We start from the raw sequence: 15,292 nt of genomic DNA, 5'->3' as shown, positions 1-15,292 counted from the left end.
ATCCCATACGAATCCAGACCTCTCTGCCCATACGACAGTATCACAAGTGGCGGCCTCGCGATCCCATACGAATCCAGACCTCTCTGCCCATACGACAGTATCACAAATGGCGGCCTCGCGATCCCATACGAATCCAGACCTCTCTACCCAGACGGCAGTCTCAGCACAATCGGCGGCCTCGCGATCCCATACGAATCCAGACCTCTCTGCCCATACGACAGTATCACAAGTGGCGGCCTCGCGATCCCATACGAATCCAGACCTCTCTACCCAGACGGCAGTCTCATACGACAGTTCATCCTATGATCACCATAACATACAAAAAGGGAATCAGTCTCACTATTCATCAGATCACACAAAGACTGCCAGTTCGAGCATAGCCTGTTCTCCGGTTCGAGGGGCTCCTCTTTCCCTTATTCAGTTACCACTTACTTGATCAGGGTTAACATCTGTTCATGTAGCCGCAGCTGACTAGAAGAATAGGCTACCCTCTCATACAAGAACACGCAGCACATGTTGGTTCACTACAAACTGGGTACTTTATTACTCATTACATACGCAATCACATAACATTACAATATAACACATAACCTGCAAAGAGAAGTGAAAGATTAAGTTGTGTACTCTAATAAGAAAAGGGTCGACATCACCTTAGTAGTGGGTAGCCTGCACTCAGTGGTCATCTAGGTTCCCTTCTCGTCTGTGCCTCGGCTCGCCTGGAAGTCACACCTCCACAGTCATCCTTCTCCGAGTCACTGGGACCTCTTCCTTATCGGCTACTCTCTCCTCTCTGGCTATTCTGCTAGGAGAGTATCTGTCTCTCGGTTCTTCTCCGCCTTCAAGATGGCGTCTGTCTTCCCTGGAATAAGTAGTAGCTTTACTGCTAACGGCTAGATGCCGCCTACGGACTGAACATGTAACTGCCTCAGACTTTCACTAATATAGAGGTGCGTTTCCTCATGGAAAATTCCGGCCCGTAACCTGCCGCCCACCAAATTCTTGTACCTCCCCGTACCAAGGACACGTTCCCAGCCGGCCGGCCTGATGTAGTGTCTTCGGCATGAAGAAAAATACAATCCTTCGATAAGGGCCGGCCTGAACCGGTTCTCTCCAAGCGAATAACACCTCATAACTAAAACATTACATTTGACCTAGAAGCATCCCAAGCTGCCGGAGCAGAAAGAAAGATGGAGTCTCTCCCGTTTGAGGCCTACCAGGCCTGAATTCAGCACGGCTCCATGAAATACCCTCACTACAGGACAGGTTATCCCTAATACTAACGAATCTATCCCCTAGGCTATGTGTGCAAGCCCTGATCTATGGGGAAGAGCACAGAATCATATCGAAGTGCCTAGTAAATAGGCTCCATTCACTACTCTAACCCTTAGGCTTGAATGGTAAGAGACTGAAGTCACATTCAATCACTTTTTAACACAAGAAGGCCGGGAAAATCGAGCAGAACATTTCACCCTTGACTACAGTCTATTATACATTCATTAAACAGAACTAATATCTGTGGAAGAATAATATGAAACAAGACTAACTGATCTATGTCTAGTACCAGGTGTGCAGAATTGAAGTAGTGAAGGAATACACTGAATAAAGCAACAGATAGAAATCAAAATGCTGATAGTAATCAGAATACCTCCTAATATCTGACGCAACATATGCAAATCAGGTAACCAATTAAAGAGCCAGTCAAACCAGCCCTGGTCAATGTGTTTTCTAACTTCTTCTGTCAAGTCATGTAGTTTATCAATGTGAGCTTGAATGGATTTTGTATGATCAGACAAGTTAAAACAACAAAGACCCTCAAAATCAGAACAATCGTGTCCATGTTTAAGCAAAAGATAATCAATGGCCGCTCGATTTTGCAAGATAGCTCTACGTTCACCCTGGGCGTCTAATAGCATGTCAGACAGGACTGTAGAAGTATGATTAATGGATTTTACCATCCAGCAGGCCATTTTCCCAATAGATTTGGCATTATAAACTGCCAAAGCAGGAACACCAACAATTGAAACAGCCAGGCTAAGGTATTCAGACTTGGAATATAAATGCAAAGATGAGTCACAATCCTCCTGTAACCTCACTGTATCTCGAATCACACGAGAGTTGGCATTCGGATGTGATGAAAACATTAACAAGCTCAGTCTAGTAATGGCACAAGGGCCTCCAGAAATATTTGCGGGGATATATGGCCAGGAAGTATTACCACATGAGAAAAGCCATCCGGCAGGTAGTAACATCGTGCGATAGTGACTGGGGGTAACTACCATACTCTTGCAAGTCATGTCATTCTGAACAGAAGTACATGTTTTCGGTGTCCTTTGAAGGCACAAAGTTCGTTCATGAGCGGTGAATGAAGTGGCACCTTTCAATCTTAAACGCATACATTCAGAAATCGCACTAGGATCACAAGTAAGGAAAAAACACAAATCACCCTGTGTGATATTATAGGTAACTATTTGGGACTGGATGGGGGGTATCGGGTCTGACAGTACAGTACACAAGGGGCAATACTCGTGGGTAGCAAAATCGCCCAGAAGAACATTGGGGCGAGCATTCGATAAATTGAAAATATGAGTCAAAGTCTCCAATGAAGCAGGGACAGCAACTAAACAAGTCGCTAGAATGTCAGTCACCGATCTCATCGGTGTCAAGCAGAAATGAGGGGCTTTAGTTACTCGTTTGGCTAACGTAGTCCAAAAGTTCGACGACGAATCCCACGCAGCGAAGGAACGCGACACTCGGGTTCTCAACTCAGCCCGGGTTGATGGGATCCCTCCTCTCTCGTCGTACCAGCCCAAAAGGAGTCCAACGCCGACACATCCTGCAGCAACAGTCCAAAGAATGATCTGAAAGAAAATCAAATACAGGCATTATTCATTCTCGTAAGTAACATTTGTCAGCCGGGACTGCTTCCCAGCTATCTTTCCCTGGTCTCATAACTAAAATGGTGTTGTCTTGACCGGTTGCAATGACTTCTGCTTGTTCAGGGGGATTCTTAGGCGACTGCACCCAAACTCTGGCCCCAGGATTATCTGTGGAGCCAAAACCTTTCTGGCCTCGTACAGTTAGCAACGTTGGGGCAGTGCCTTTTGTGATCTCACCACTGAAAACAGGCATTATTAGCAATTGAGCCACTCGGTCAGTTTGATGTATCAGTAAGTCAACCTCACTGCTATTCAGCAGGAGCACCTTAATCTCTCCCTGATAATCACTATCAATGATTCCTCCAAGCACCTGAATGCCTTTTACAGCCAGCCCCGATCTACGGGCAATTAATCCGAAATTCCCAGTTGGTATATGAACACCAACACCAGTTTCAATGATGACTCGATCCTTACTTTTTATAACGGTGTTATCCATGGCATGCAAGTCTAAACCTGCCGACCCTGGGGTCGCTCTACATGGAGCCAAAGCTCCGGGAGTAATCTCCCAGTACATCACAGTCTCTCTGATTTCATTGGGCTTAGCATCAACATTCGGAGGAAACAAACGCATAAGTGGGGATTCAGCATTTAGAAAAGGACGGTTATTCAAAATCAATAGCGCTTGAGGCAAAAAGTCTCGCCAATTTTTATACTTGTCATCTGTTAATTTACGTAACTGATCTTTCAGCAGTCCATTCAACCTCTCCACAAGACCCGAGGCCTGTGGATAATATGGTATATGAAACACCCATTCAATATTGTTTTCCACACAGAATTCCTGTACCAATCTTCCACGAAAATGGGATGCATTATCAGATTGAATTTGGAATGGCACACCATAATACATCATAATCAATTCCAATGTTTTAATAGTATTCAATTGGGTAGCTTGCTTACAGGGAAGGGCCACCAACAGGCCACTGTATGTATCAACAATAGTGCAAACATATTGACAATTCCTACTCATAGGAAGTGGACCGATGTAATCAATCTGCCAAATTTGAGCGGGCAATTTCCCGCGATGTAAATCACCTTTAACAGTTTGGGGCACTTTGCGCTGCCTGATATGCTGACAAATGGGACAATGTAGAATAACATTTTTGATTAAATCTAGGGGAATATAAATTCCTCGATCAGCAGCCCACCTGCTAGTGGCTTTCTCTCCAAAGTGTCCTGCTTTCTGGTGGGCCCATTTCGCCAATCCCGCAATATCAGAATCTTGCCTGTCCACCACTGCCTCAGCAATTTTAGATTTCTCATCTGCAATATTATGAAAGAATTTGTCAAGAGAGTCTATCGGGGTATGAGCATCCACATGGAAGATTGTAACAGTACTCTGTGGGAGCATTTCCCAAATCTCCTGCCATAATTCTTTTCCCCACAGTTCTTTTGAATGGATTTTCCAACTATGGGAATGCCAAGTCGGTAACCAAACTGCCAGTCCATTGGCAGTAGACCAAGAATCGGTGAAAATATGACATGTGCCAGGTAACTCTTGTTTCAGAACTTGATAAACAGCATAGAGTTCAGCAAATTGACTGCTCTTACCCTCACCAGTTGTGCTCAGCAATTTTTGTGTGATCGGATTATAGGACACCGCCTTCCAATGCCGTTTCGTCCCTATGAACCTTGCTGAACCATCCGTAAACCAGACATGGTTTCTGTCCTCCGCCGACAAATCATCAAAAGGTCTACCCCACTTAACAGGAGACTCCTGTACTAAAGGTACGGAACATTCACTCTCAGTCTCAGTCGATGGCGCCCGCGCCACCTGCTCATGCAAAGATGCAACTCCTTTTTGTCCCACACGTGCCCTGTCTTGTATATACCATTTCCATTTAATCACACTCGCCTCTTGAGCGTGTCCAATTCGGTGAGTTTTCGGCGAACTCATAACCCACTGCATGATAGGAATTTCAGGTCGCAAAACTATATCATGTCCCAAAGTCAATTGCTCGGTATCCACCAGAGCCCAATAACATGCAAGTAACTGTTTCTCAAAAGGTGTATAACGCTCACCAGCATCAGGTAACTTTTTAGTCCAGAAACCTAACGGTACTCTACTCTTGCCTTGTTTCTGCCACAAACTCCAATTCGCATAAAGGCCTTGTACAGACACATTCAAATCCACATCACCATCACATACAGGCCATAAATCCAGAGCATGCTGAATTGCTTCTTTTGCCAGACTGAACGCATCTTGCTGTGGTTTATCCCATTCAAATGCATTCTTTTTACGAGTGACCTGGTACAAAGGGGCCAATATTTGACTCAAATGAGGAATATGCTGGCGCCAAAAACCAAACAAACCAATGAAGCTTTGGGCTTCTTTCCTATTCCTCGGAACTGCAAAATCAAGAATTTTCTGTTTAACCTGAGGGATCACTTCTCGGTGCCCCTCATGCCAATTAATACCCAAAAATTTCACAGCCTGGGACGGACCTTGTAATTTATCCGGGTTGATTTCCCAACCTTTCTCACGCAGGCACTCAATGACTCTGTCCAATTGGGTCTGAACTTCCTCTTGTGTTTCGCCTTGGATCAAAATATCATCAATATAGTGACATATCTGAATTTGCGGATGAACCGGTACCTCAGCCAAATGCTCTGCCACCAGCCGGTGACATATCGTAGGACTATGCACATAGCCCTGGGGAAGACTTCTAAACGTCATCTGACGCCCGTTCCACGTAAAACTGAATTGTTCCTGACACTCAGGGGCAATCGGAATCGAAAAGAAAGCATTAGCAATATCAATGGACGCATACCATGTACCTGGATGTTTTTGGATTCTTTCAATTAGGGTAATAACATCCGGTACTGCAACAGTCAAAGAGGGTGTGTATCTATTCAATTCTCGATAATCAACAGTCATGCGCCAAGAATTATCACTCTTACGTACAGGCCAAACAGGATTATTCCAAGCAGAAGTAACTGGGGTTATAACTCCTGCATCCACCAACTCCTTAATAGTGGTACTAATCTCTTCATGACCACCTGGAATACGATACTGCTTCTGACGAACCACTTTTGTCGCCTGGGGAACTTTTATGGGGGGCATTCTTAAACGACCAACCCGTACAGGCCTGGACGATATATAATGTTTAGTTCCAAATTGGTAACATCCATCATCTAAGTGCAAAGTCATTCCTTTCAAAATATCAATTCCAATTATGAATTCTAAGAGTGGTACCACTAATACAGAGTATTCTTTTCTAGGAATTCTACCTATTCTCATTTCAAGTAAAGTTTGAACTGCGGGAGTTTCCTTTCCACCTAATCCGGTAATTGTAAAAGGCTGACCTTTAAACTTCTTTGATTTTCCATGAATAAGAGTGGCATCCGTTCCTGTATCTACCAATGCTCGGGCCCTTTGGATATTACGATGTCTCCAATAAATATCAATATCTACATAGGGTCTATTATCTCTGTGAGCCCATCTGTGTACTGGAGCTTGACCTATTTCCTAGTCATTTTTACTGCGTTCTGTGTACCAGGATAAATCAGGATAAAGACTCTCACGTTTCCCAGGTATCGATACCTCCTGTTCATATCCATCTCCATTACGAAATGGATTCCTGTTCTCTGCATTGTACTGCGGGTTTTGATCGGCCAATCTGTGTCGATCCTCTCTCCTTCTCAACTCAGGGGATAGATCCCTATCATCTCTACGTCTGCTGTTAACATAATCATCTCTCCCCCTCTCTCTTTCCCCCTCTCTCTCTCACGACGGGGGGACAAATCACGTACATAACGTCAATCATCACGACGATCAGAGCGCCCACGGCGGTCGTCATCACCGCTACCGTCAGAAAAACCACGATCACACTCAGTTGTCCGAACACGCCGGGCACCCTCCTTTCGATCCAAGCCACGTTTGCGAAACATTTCCCACAAACGAGAAGTAGTCTCACCGTCAATGTCCTCCTTCCGCACACCATCGGCCATAAGACCAAAAAACATATCACGTCTAGTAAGTTTATTGTCACCAGGAGTACGAGTGTCAGGCCGGGATTGCCGTTCAGGTTTAAACCACTCACCCAACTCACCGAGTTGGCGTACCGATTCCAGCACCATAGACAATACGTTACCAGTCTGATTAATCAATAAAGTCATCATGACCTGCTTATAAGCAACAGGGGAAGAACGAATAATACGATTCCGCACAGAAGATGTCAACAAACCATCAAGCAACCTGTCAGCAGTATTCAGAAAAATTGCCGTTTTCATCACCTCCTCTTTGAGACGTTGTGCAGCATCGCGCAAAGTATACCACGGTTTGTCATTCACAGGCCAGTCAGACTCAGTAGGATATTTTTGATTACAACCCTCAGTCGCCAATTGAAGCAAAGAAATTTGACCACCAACATTAAAGTTACGAAAATGATCCTGTACAGTAGAATCCGAACTCAAGGAACAAAACTTCAAACAATCGCCAGCATCCAACATAATGCCAGCAGCGCCCAGTTCATAAAGGCGCACCATCCATGTGAGTAAGGTCTCACCAGCTCGCTGCCGAAATCGCTGCAAAATATCACTAATTTCTTGTTGAGTAAAATCCTCCAAAGAGTCTAAAGCAATACCATTCGGAGCACCGGGAGCCTGCTGCAACTTCCGCCGAAAAACCGGATGCACCGAGACCGCGGGACGAGCAACACAAGGAGCTCGACCAGTACACATAGAGGAACAATCAGTGTAAGAAGCATCGACCCCACTCGAAGGATGAGCGCAATCACGGGGTGCACCATCAGAGGCGCAAGAAGCAGACTTACAATCACGGCCGGAGCGAGAGGACTCGCGCTTGGCAGACTCCTCACCCGAGGAAGGAGAATCACTCGAGTTCCAGATATTACCATCCCATTCATCAGGATTCCAATCCAGTCCGGCTTTCGCCACGACCAGACGCACCTTTCGCGTCGAAACCCGACCACGCCGATTCTTGTATTTATAACGAGCAATTCGCACAGCCGCCCTCTCGGCAATAGTTTGGTACGTCTCAAGTTTGTCAGCAAGCAACTTATTTTGACACCGCAACAAAGTATGAGCATTCTGAATCTCAACAAAGTTCGCTTCCACATCCTTATGCAATTTCTGTAACTTCAACAACCTCTCATGCAGAATCCTGTACGCAGACAGAACAATCCAACCTCTGCGCCCCAAAACGGGAAGCTCATCACCCTTAGATACCGGCGCCTTCTGTAAACAAGTAATCACATTAGCCGGCTCCGCCAGCTCCAAAAAAGAATTCCAATTCTCACTCAAACCAGTAGAATCAGCCCACTCACGGGCTAAGGCTTCATAAGGCGTTGAATCCCAGCCGGGAATATCAACGGGCAACTTAAAAGTAGATTTCGACTTTCTAGAAAACATCTCGGAAAAGAAAGAAAAAGAGAAAAAGATAAAGAAGAAAGAAAAGAAAAAAAAAACTACACACACAATTATAGAAAAATAATATACAAACGAAACCACGCACGCGCCGAAAGCAAACACGATACAACCACAACGCACACAGGTTTCGTAAACGGTTTGTGACGCCAAATGTTCTGCTTGGGTTTTCGGATCAGATAGAACCCGCTCATCAGAGCCTCACTAACCCAGCCAGAACGTTACCCCCTCCCTCTACCCAGGGCCTATCTACAATAGGTAACCACATATATCTTACCACCTAAGGACAGGGAATTCCTACTATACATACCAAGACCTCTTATAATCGGCGGCCTCGCGATCCCATACGAATCCAGACCTCTCTACCCAGACGGCAGTCTCAGCACAATCGGCGGCCTCGCGATCCCATACGAATCCAGACCTCTCTGCCCATACGACAGTATCACAAGTGGCGGCCTCGCGATCCCATACGAATCCAGACCTCTCTACCCAGACGGCAGTCTCAGCACAATCGGCGGCCTCGCGATCCCATACGAATCCAGACCTCTCTGCCCATACGACAGTATCACAAGTGGCGGCCTCGCGATCCCATACGAATCCAGACCTCTCTACCCAGACGGCAGTCTCAGCACAATCGGCGGCCTCGCGATCCCATACGAATCCAGACCTCTCTGCCCATACGACAGTATCACAAGTGGCGGCCTCGCGATCCCATACGAATCCAGACCTCTCTACCCAGACGGCAGTCTCAGCACAATCGGCGGCCTCGCGATCCCATACGAATCCAGACCTCTCTGCCCATACGACAGTATCACAAGTGGCGGCCTCGCGATCCCATACGAATCCAGACCTCTCTGCCCATACGACAGTATCACAAATGGCGGCCTCGCGATCCCATACGAATCCAGACCTCTCTACCCAGACGGCAGTCTCAGCACAATCGGCGGCCTCGCGATCCCATACGAATCCAGACCTCTCTGCCCATACGACAGTATCACAAGTGGCGGCCTCGCGATCCCATACGAATCCAGACCTCTCTACCCAGACGGCAGTCTCATACGACAGTTCATCCTATGATCACCATAACATACAAAAAGGGAATCAGTCTCACTATTCATCAGATCACACAAAGACTGCCAGTTCGAGCATAGCCTGTTCTCCGGTTCGAGGGGCTCCTCTTTCCCTTATTCAGTTACCACTTACCTGATCAGGGTTAACATCTGTTCATGTAGCCGCAGCTGACTAGAAGAATAGGCTACCCTCTCATACAAGAACACGCAGCACATGTTGGTTCACTACAAACTGGGTACTTTATTACTCATTACATACGCAATCACATAACATTACAATATAACACATAACCTGCAAAGAGAAGTGAAAGATTAAGTTGTGTACTCTAATAAGAAAAGGGTCGACATCACCTTAGTAGTGGGTAGCCTGCACTCAGTGGTCATCTAGGTTCCCTTCTCGTCTGTGCCTCGGCTCGCCTGGAAGTCACACCTCCGCAGTCATCCTTCTCCGAGTCACTGGGACCTCTTCCTTATCGGCTACTCTCTCCTCTCTGGCTATTCTGCTAGGAGAGTATCTGTCTCTCGGTTCTTCTCCGCCTTCAAGATGGCGTCTGTCTTCCCTGGAATAAGTAGTAGCTTTACTGCTAACGGCTAGATGCCGCCTACGGACTGAACATGTAACTGCCTCAGACTTTCACTAATATAGAGGTGCGTTTCCTCATGGAAAATTCCGGCCCGTAACCTGCCGCCCACCAAATTCTTGTACCTCCCCGTACCAAGGACACGTTCCCAGCCGGCCGGCCTGATGTAGTGTCTTCGGCATGAAGAAAAATACAATCCTTCGATAAGGGCCGGCCTGAACCGGTTCTCTCCAAGCGAATAACACCTCATAACTAAAACATTACATTTGACCTAGAAGCATCCCAAGCTGCCGGAGCAGAAAGAAAGATGGAGTCTCTCCCGTTTGAGGCCTACCAGGCCTGAATTCAGCACGGCTCCATGAAATACCCTCACTACAGGACAGGTTATCCCTAATACTAACGAATCTATCCCCTAGGCTATGTGTGCAAGCCCTGATCTATGGGGAAGAGCACAGAATCATATCGAAGTGCCTAGTAAATAGGCTCCATTCACTACTCTAACCCTTAGGCTTGAATGGTAAGAGACTGAAGTCACATTCAATTACTTTTTAACACAAGAAGGCCGGGAAAATCGAGCAGAACAACGGCACAGACGGAGAAGATCATCTCCCACCTTTTTTTTGTTGTTGCTTGTTTTCGTTTGTTGGATATAGCCCTTTACTTTATGAACATCTCTCCAGATCTATGGGACTGATAAAAGGACGTACCCATAAGAGACGGCTATACAATAAAAGAAAACCCTGAAAAGCCACTACTGTGTGTGTCCCGTGCTCTCTTCCACCCGCCGGGCCCCTGTGCCGCTTACATAGTGATAAATAGTGCAGTAAAGAAGATGTGTAAGTGTTGTAAATTACACAGACACAAAGTGTGAAGTAAGAGTTACATATTATCCGAGCTATAAACACTAACAAAACGCTACAACAACTTTCGCTCTGTAATTACACTGTCGCGGCTCAGGGGGAAAAGCGGGAGGGGGGCTATTTTCTGCCTTCTACGTAATTTGAGTGTGCAGTGTGGCATTGCGTAATGTTATTGCTATCTTTGGCCTAATTAAAAACACTCCAGCTGTAGTAGGGCCCTGGCTTCACCTCCTGGTGCAGGGCGGGCTGTGATTTATGGCAGTCATGGAGGGAGGGATGGTCTTGGCTGCAGCTCCAGCCTCGTACAGTGCCCCTGCTATTACTAGTGTGCAAGAGGCACTGAGGTGGTGGTATTGGTATTGGTGCTGGTGATATTGGTATTGGTGGTGGTGGTATTGGTGGTGGCATTGGTATTGGTGGTGGTGGTATTGGTGGTGGTGGTATGGGTGATGCTGGTATTGGTGGTAGTGGTATTGGTGGTGGTGGTGGCATTGGTGGTATCTGTGGTGGTGATATTGGTGGTGGTGGTATTGGTGGCAGTATTGGTGGTGGTGGTACTGGTATTGGTGGTGGTATTGTTGGTATTGGTGGTGGTGGTGTTATTTGCAGTGGGCTATTGGTGGTGGTGGTATTGGTGGTGGTGGTGGTGGTATTGGTGGTGTTTGTGGTATTGTTGGTGGTGGTATTGGTATTGATGGTGGTATTGGTGGTGTTGGTGATATTGGTATTGGTGGTATTGATGGTGGTATTGGTGGTGGTGGTGGTGGTATTGGTGGTGGTGGTGGCATTGGTGGTGGTGACATTGGTGGTGGTGGTATTGGTGGTGGGGGTATTGGTGGTGGTGTTATTGTGGTGCTAGTGGTGGTGGTATTGGTGGTGTTGGTATTGGTGGTATTGGTATTGGTGGTATTGGCATTGGTGATGGTGGTATTGGTGGTGGTGGTATTGGTGGTTCTGGTGGTGGTATTGGTGGTGGTGGTATTGGCGGTTATATTGGTTGTGGTGGTATTGGTGGTGGTGGTATTAGTGGTGGTATTGGTTGTAGTGGTGGTCGTATTGGTGGTGGTGGTTGTGTTGGTGGTGGAGGTATTGGTGGTGGGGGTATTAGGGAGATGGTTTTGGTGGTGGTGCCATTGGTCATGGTATTGGTGGTTGTGGTGATATTGGTGGTGGTGGAGGTGGTGGTATTGGTGGTGGTGGTATTGGTGGTGGTGGTGGTGGTATTGAAGTGGTGGTATTGGTGATGGTGGTATTGGTATTGGTGGTGTTGGTGGTATTGTTGGTGGTGGTATTGGTATTGATGGTGGTATTGGTGGTGTTGGTGATATTGGTGGTATTGGTATTGATGGTGGTATTGGTGGTGGTGGTATTGGTGGTGGTGGTGGTATCGGTGGTGGTGATGGTATTGGTGGTGGTGGTGGCATTGGTGGTGGTGATATTGGTGGTGGTGGTATTGGTGGTGGGGGTATTGGTGGTGGTGGTATTGCTAGTGGTGGTGGTATTGATGGTGGTATTGGTATTGATGGTGGTGGTGGTGGTGATATTCGTGGTGGTGGTATTGGTGGTGGGGGTATTGGTGGTGGTGTTATTGTGGTGCTAGTGGTGGTGGTATTGGTGGTGTTGGTATTGGTGGTATTGGTATTGGTGGTATTGGCATTGGTGATGGTGGTATTGGTGGTTCTGGTGGTGGTATTGGTGGTGGTGGTATTGGCGGTTATATTGGTTGTGGTGGTATTGGTGGTGGTGGTATTAGTGGTGGTATTGGTTGTAGTGGTGGTCGTATTGGTGGTGGTGGTTGTGTTGGTGGTGGAGGTATTGGTGGTGGGGGTATTAGGGAGATGGTTTTGGTGGTGGTGCCATTGGTCATGGTATTGGTGGTTGTGGTGATATTGGTGGTGGTGGAGGTGGTGGTATTGGTGGTGGTGGTATTGGTGGTGGTGGTGGTGGTATTGAAGTGGTGGTATTGGTGATGGTGGTATTGGTATTGGTGGTGTTGGTGGTATTGTTGGTGGTGGTATTGGTATTGATGGTGGTATTGGTGGTGTTGGTGATATTGGTGGTATTGGTATTGATGGTGGTATTGGTGGTGGTGGTATTGGTGGTGGTGGTGGTATTGGTGGTGGTGATGGTATTGGTGGTGGTGGTGGCATTGGTGGTGGTGATATTGGTGGTGGTGGTATTGGTGGTGGGGGTATTGGTGGTGGTGGTATTGCTAGTGGTGGTGGTGGTGGTATTGATGGTGGTATTGGTATTGGTGGTGGTGGTGGTGATATTCGTGGTGGTGGTATTGGTGGTGGTGGTATTGGTGGTGGTATTAATATTGGTGGTGGTGGTAGTATTGGTGGTGGTATTAGTGGTGTTGATATTGGTGGTATTGGTGGTAGTGGTATTGGTGGTGTTGGTGGTGTTTGTGGTGGTGGTATTGGTGGTGGTGGTGGTATTGTGGTGCTAGTGGTGGCGGTATTGGTGGTGTTGGTATTGGTGGTGGTGGTATTGGTAGTTCTGGTGGTGGGATTGGTGGTGGTGGTATTGGCGGTTGTATTGGTTGTGGTGGTATTGGTGGTGGTGGTATTGGTGGTGGTATTGGTTGTAGTGGTGGTGGTATTGGTGGTGGTGGTTGTGTTGGTGGTGGAGGTATTGGTGGTGGGGGTATTAGGGAGATGGTATTGGTAGTGGTGCCATTGGTCGTGGTATTGGTGGTTGTGGTGATATTGGTGGTGGCGGAGGTGGTGGTATTGGTGGTGGTGGTATTGGTGGTGGTGGTGGTATTGAAGTGGTGGTATTGGTGGTGGTGGAGGTGGTGTTGGTGGTGGTGGTATTGAGTGGTGGTATTGATGGTGGTATGGTTGGTGGTGGTGATGGTATTGGTGGTGGTGTTATTGTTAGTAAAACAGGCTTTTGAAAACAACCCGTCAGATGGCTTAGTGCAGATGACATGTGTAACGGGGTGTCAGGGACAGGCGGGACACAACTGTGTTTTAAACTGGGTTTTATTAATAAGTATCGCTTTCTCGTTCTATGTTCAGCCAGAGTTCTTGGTCTGTTACGGTTTGTGTGGCTTCCTTCGCTGGCGCTCTCTTTTCTCCTTTCCCTCTCTGGACCGTCCCGGCTCTTGGTCTCCCCAAGGTGTCTCGTGGGTAGGCTCCCCCGGGAAAAGGTGGTCCCCAGCCGGAAGAAACAAAGAGAAAGGCGATGTCAGGTGACCGTTTACTTTAGTCTCTCCCTAACTCCAGGACCGGGTGTGAGGAACTCCCCTAAGTATATCACCAGTGCTTTGACCCCTTAGCGCTCCCCACGTCGTGACTTGCAGTGTGACAACTAAAGGAAGGGGACACGGGAAAACCTCTCCTACACAGGCGGTCTCCCTTCTCTGACTAACCAGCCCGCTACTCGGTCACGTACCTGACCGAGCCACGCTCCTCCCCGGGGAACGTGGCTGGGCAATACACGGGATCCCGGGCCTCCTGGCCGTCCGAAGTCCGTCTCGCCTCCTCCTCCTTTGCTCCGGTCCTCTCCTTGTCCTCCTTCGATCCGCTCCTCTCCTCGTCCGCCTTCACTCCGCTCCTCTCCTCGTCCTCCTTCTCCCTCTGCACCAACACTCCTCCGGGAAACACCGTCCGACGCTCTGCGAGGTTCTTCCTGTTTTGGCTGCTCCCACTTGGTGACGACATGGGAGGGCGGGGTCAGTGTCTCGTAGCCGCTCCACTTAAAGGCCCCAGCTCCTCCTGGGCCTGACCAGTGCTTCTGTTCCTCGAAGGGGAGCCATTCTTCCTGCTGTGGGGTTACAAGAGGGGGTGAGACCGGTATCGGAGTCCACCACTCGTTACAGTCATAGGCCTCCACCTGTCCCGCACTGTCACAACATGGAACACAGATGTGCTGTTGTCAGCTTCAGCCCATTAGCACACGATTATGTGCTACATGGAATTCACATGACTTAATTTGCTAATCATTTCTAAATCAATTTTACTTGGGGGGGGGGGTTGAAACATACACAAGATAATGCTGGGTTAAAGTGATTGAAACCCGGCACCCATGTTACGGGGGCGGTGTTGTAAAGGAAGATACACGGTCCAGCTGTATAGTTAAGTAATCCTTTATTGTAGCTTGGTTCTAGGATAGGTGAGTAGGATAAGAAAGAAGGTATAGATGCAGCCCCACCAGGAGCAGGCTCCTAGCAGCTCAGCCTGGGTTGATCAACTGACACTCTAAACACAGAGAGGCACTCAGGCATTCTATGACATCATGGTACATTCCAACAGAGCAGTACAGTGGGGAATAGTAGAGAAGTAGTTTACTACAGGCGGCTGTGCTGCTTAAAAAACACAAGCGGTTTCAGCGGAATCAGCACATGTCCGGCCTGCAGTAAGAGAAACTCAATAAAGTAAATAGTGCTTACAGACTAAATAAAAATTCCCCGCAGTAAAAGGGCCAGTAACCATGGGAGGTTACAAATGAAG

This window comes from Triturus cristatus, chromosome 11 (genome assembly GCF_964204655.1).
Source record: "Triturus cristatus chromosome 11, aTriCri1.1, whole genome shotgun sequence".
Taxonomy (NCBI): Eukaryota; Metazoa; Chordata; class Amphibia; order Caudata; family Salamandridae; genus Triturus; species Triturus cristatus.
The sequence above is the reverse complement of the archived record's forward strand: the minus strand, read 5'-3'. Positions refer to the sequence as shown.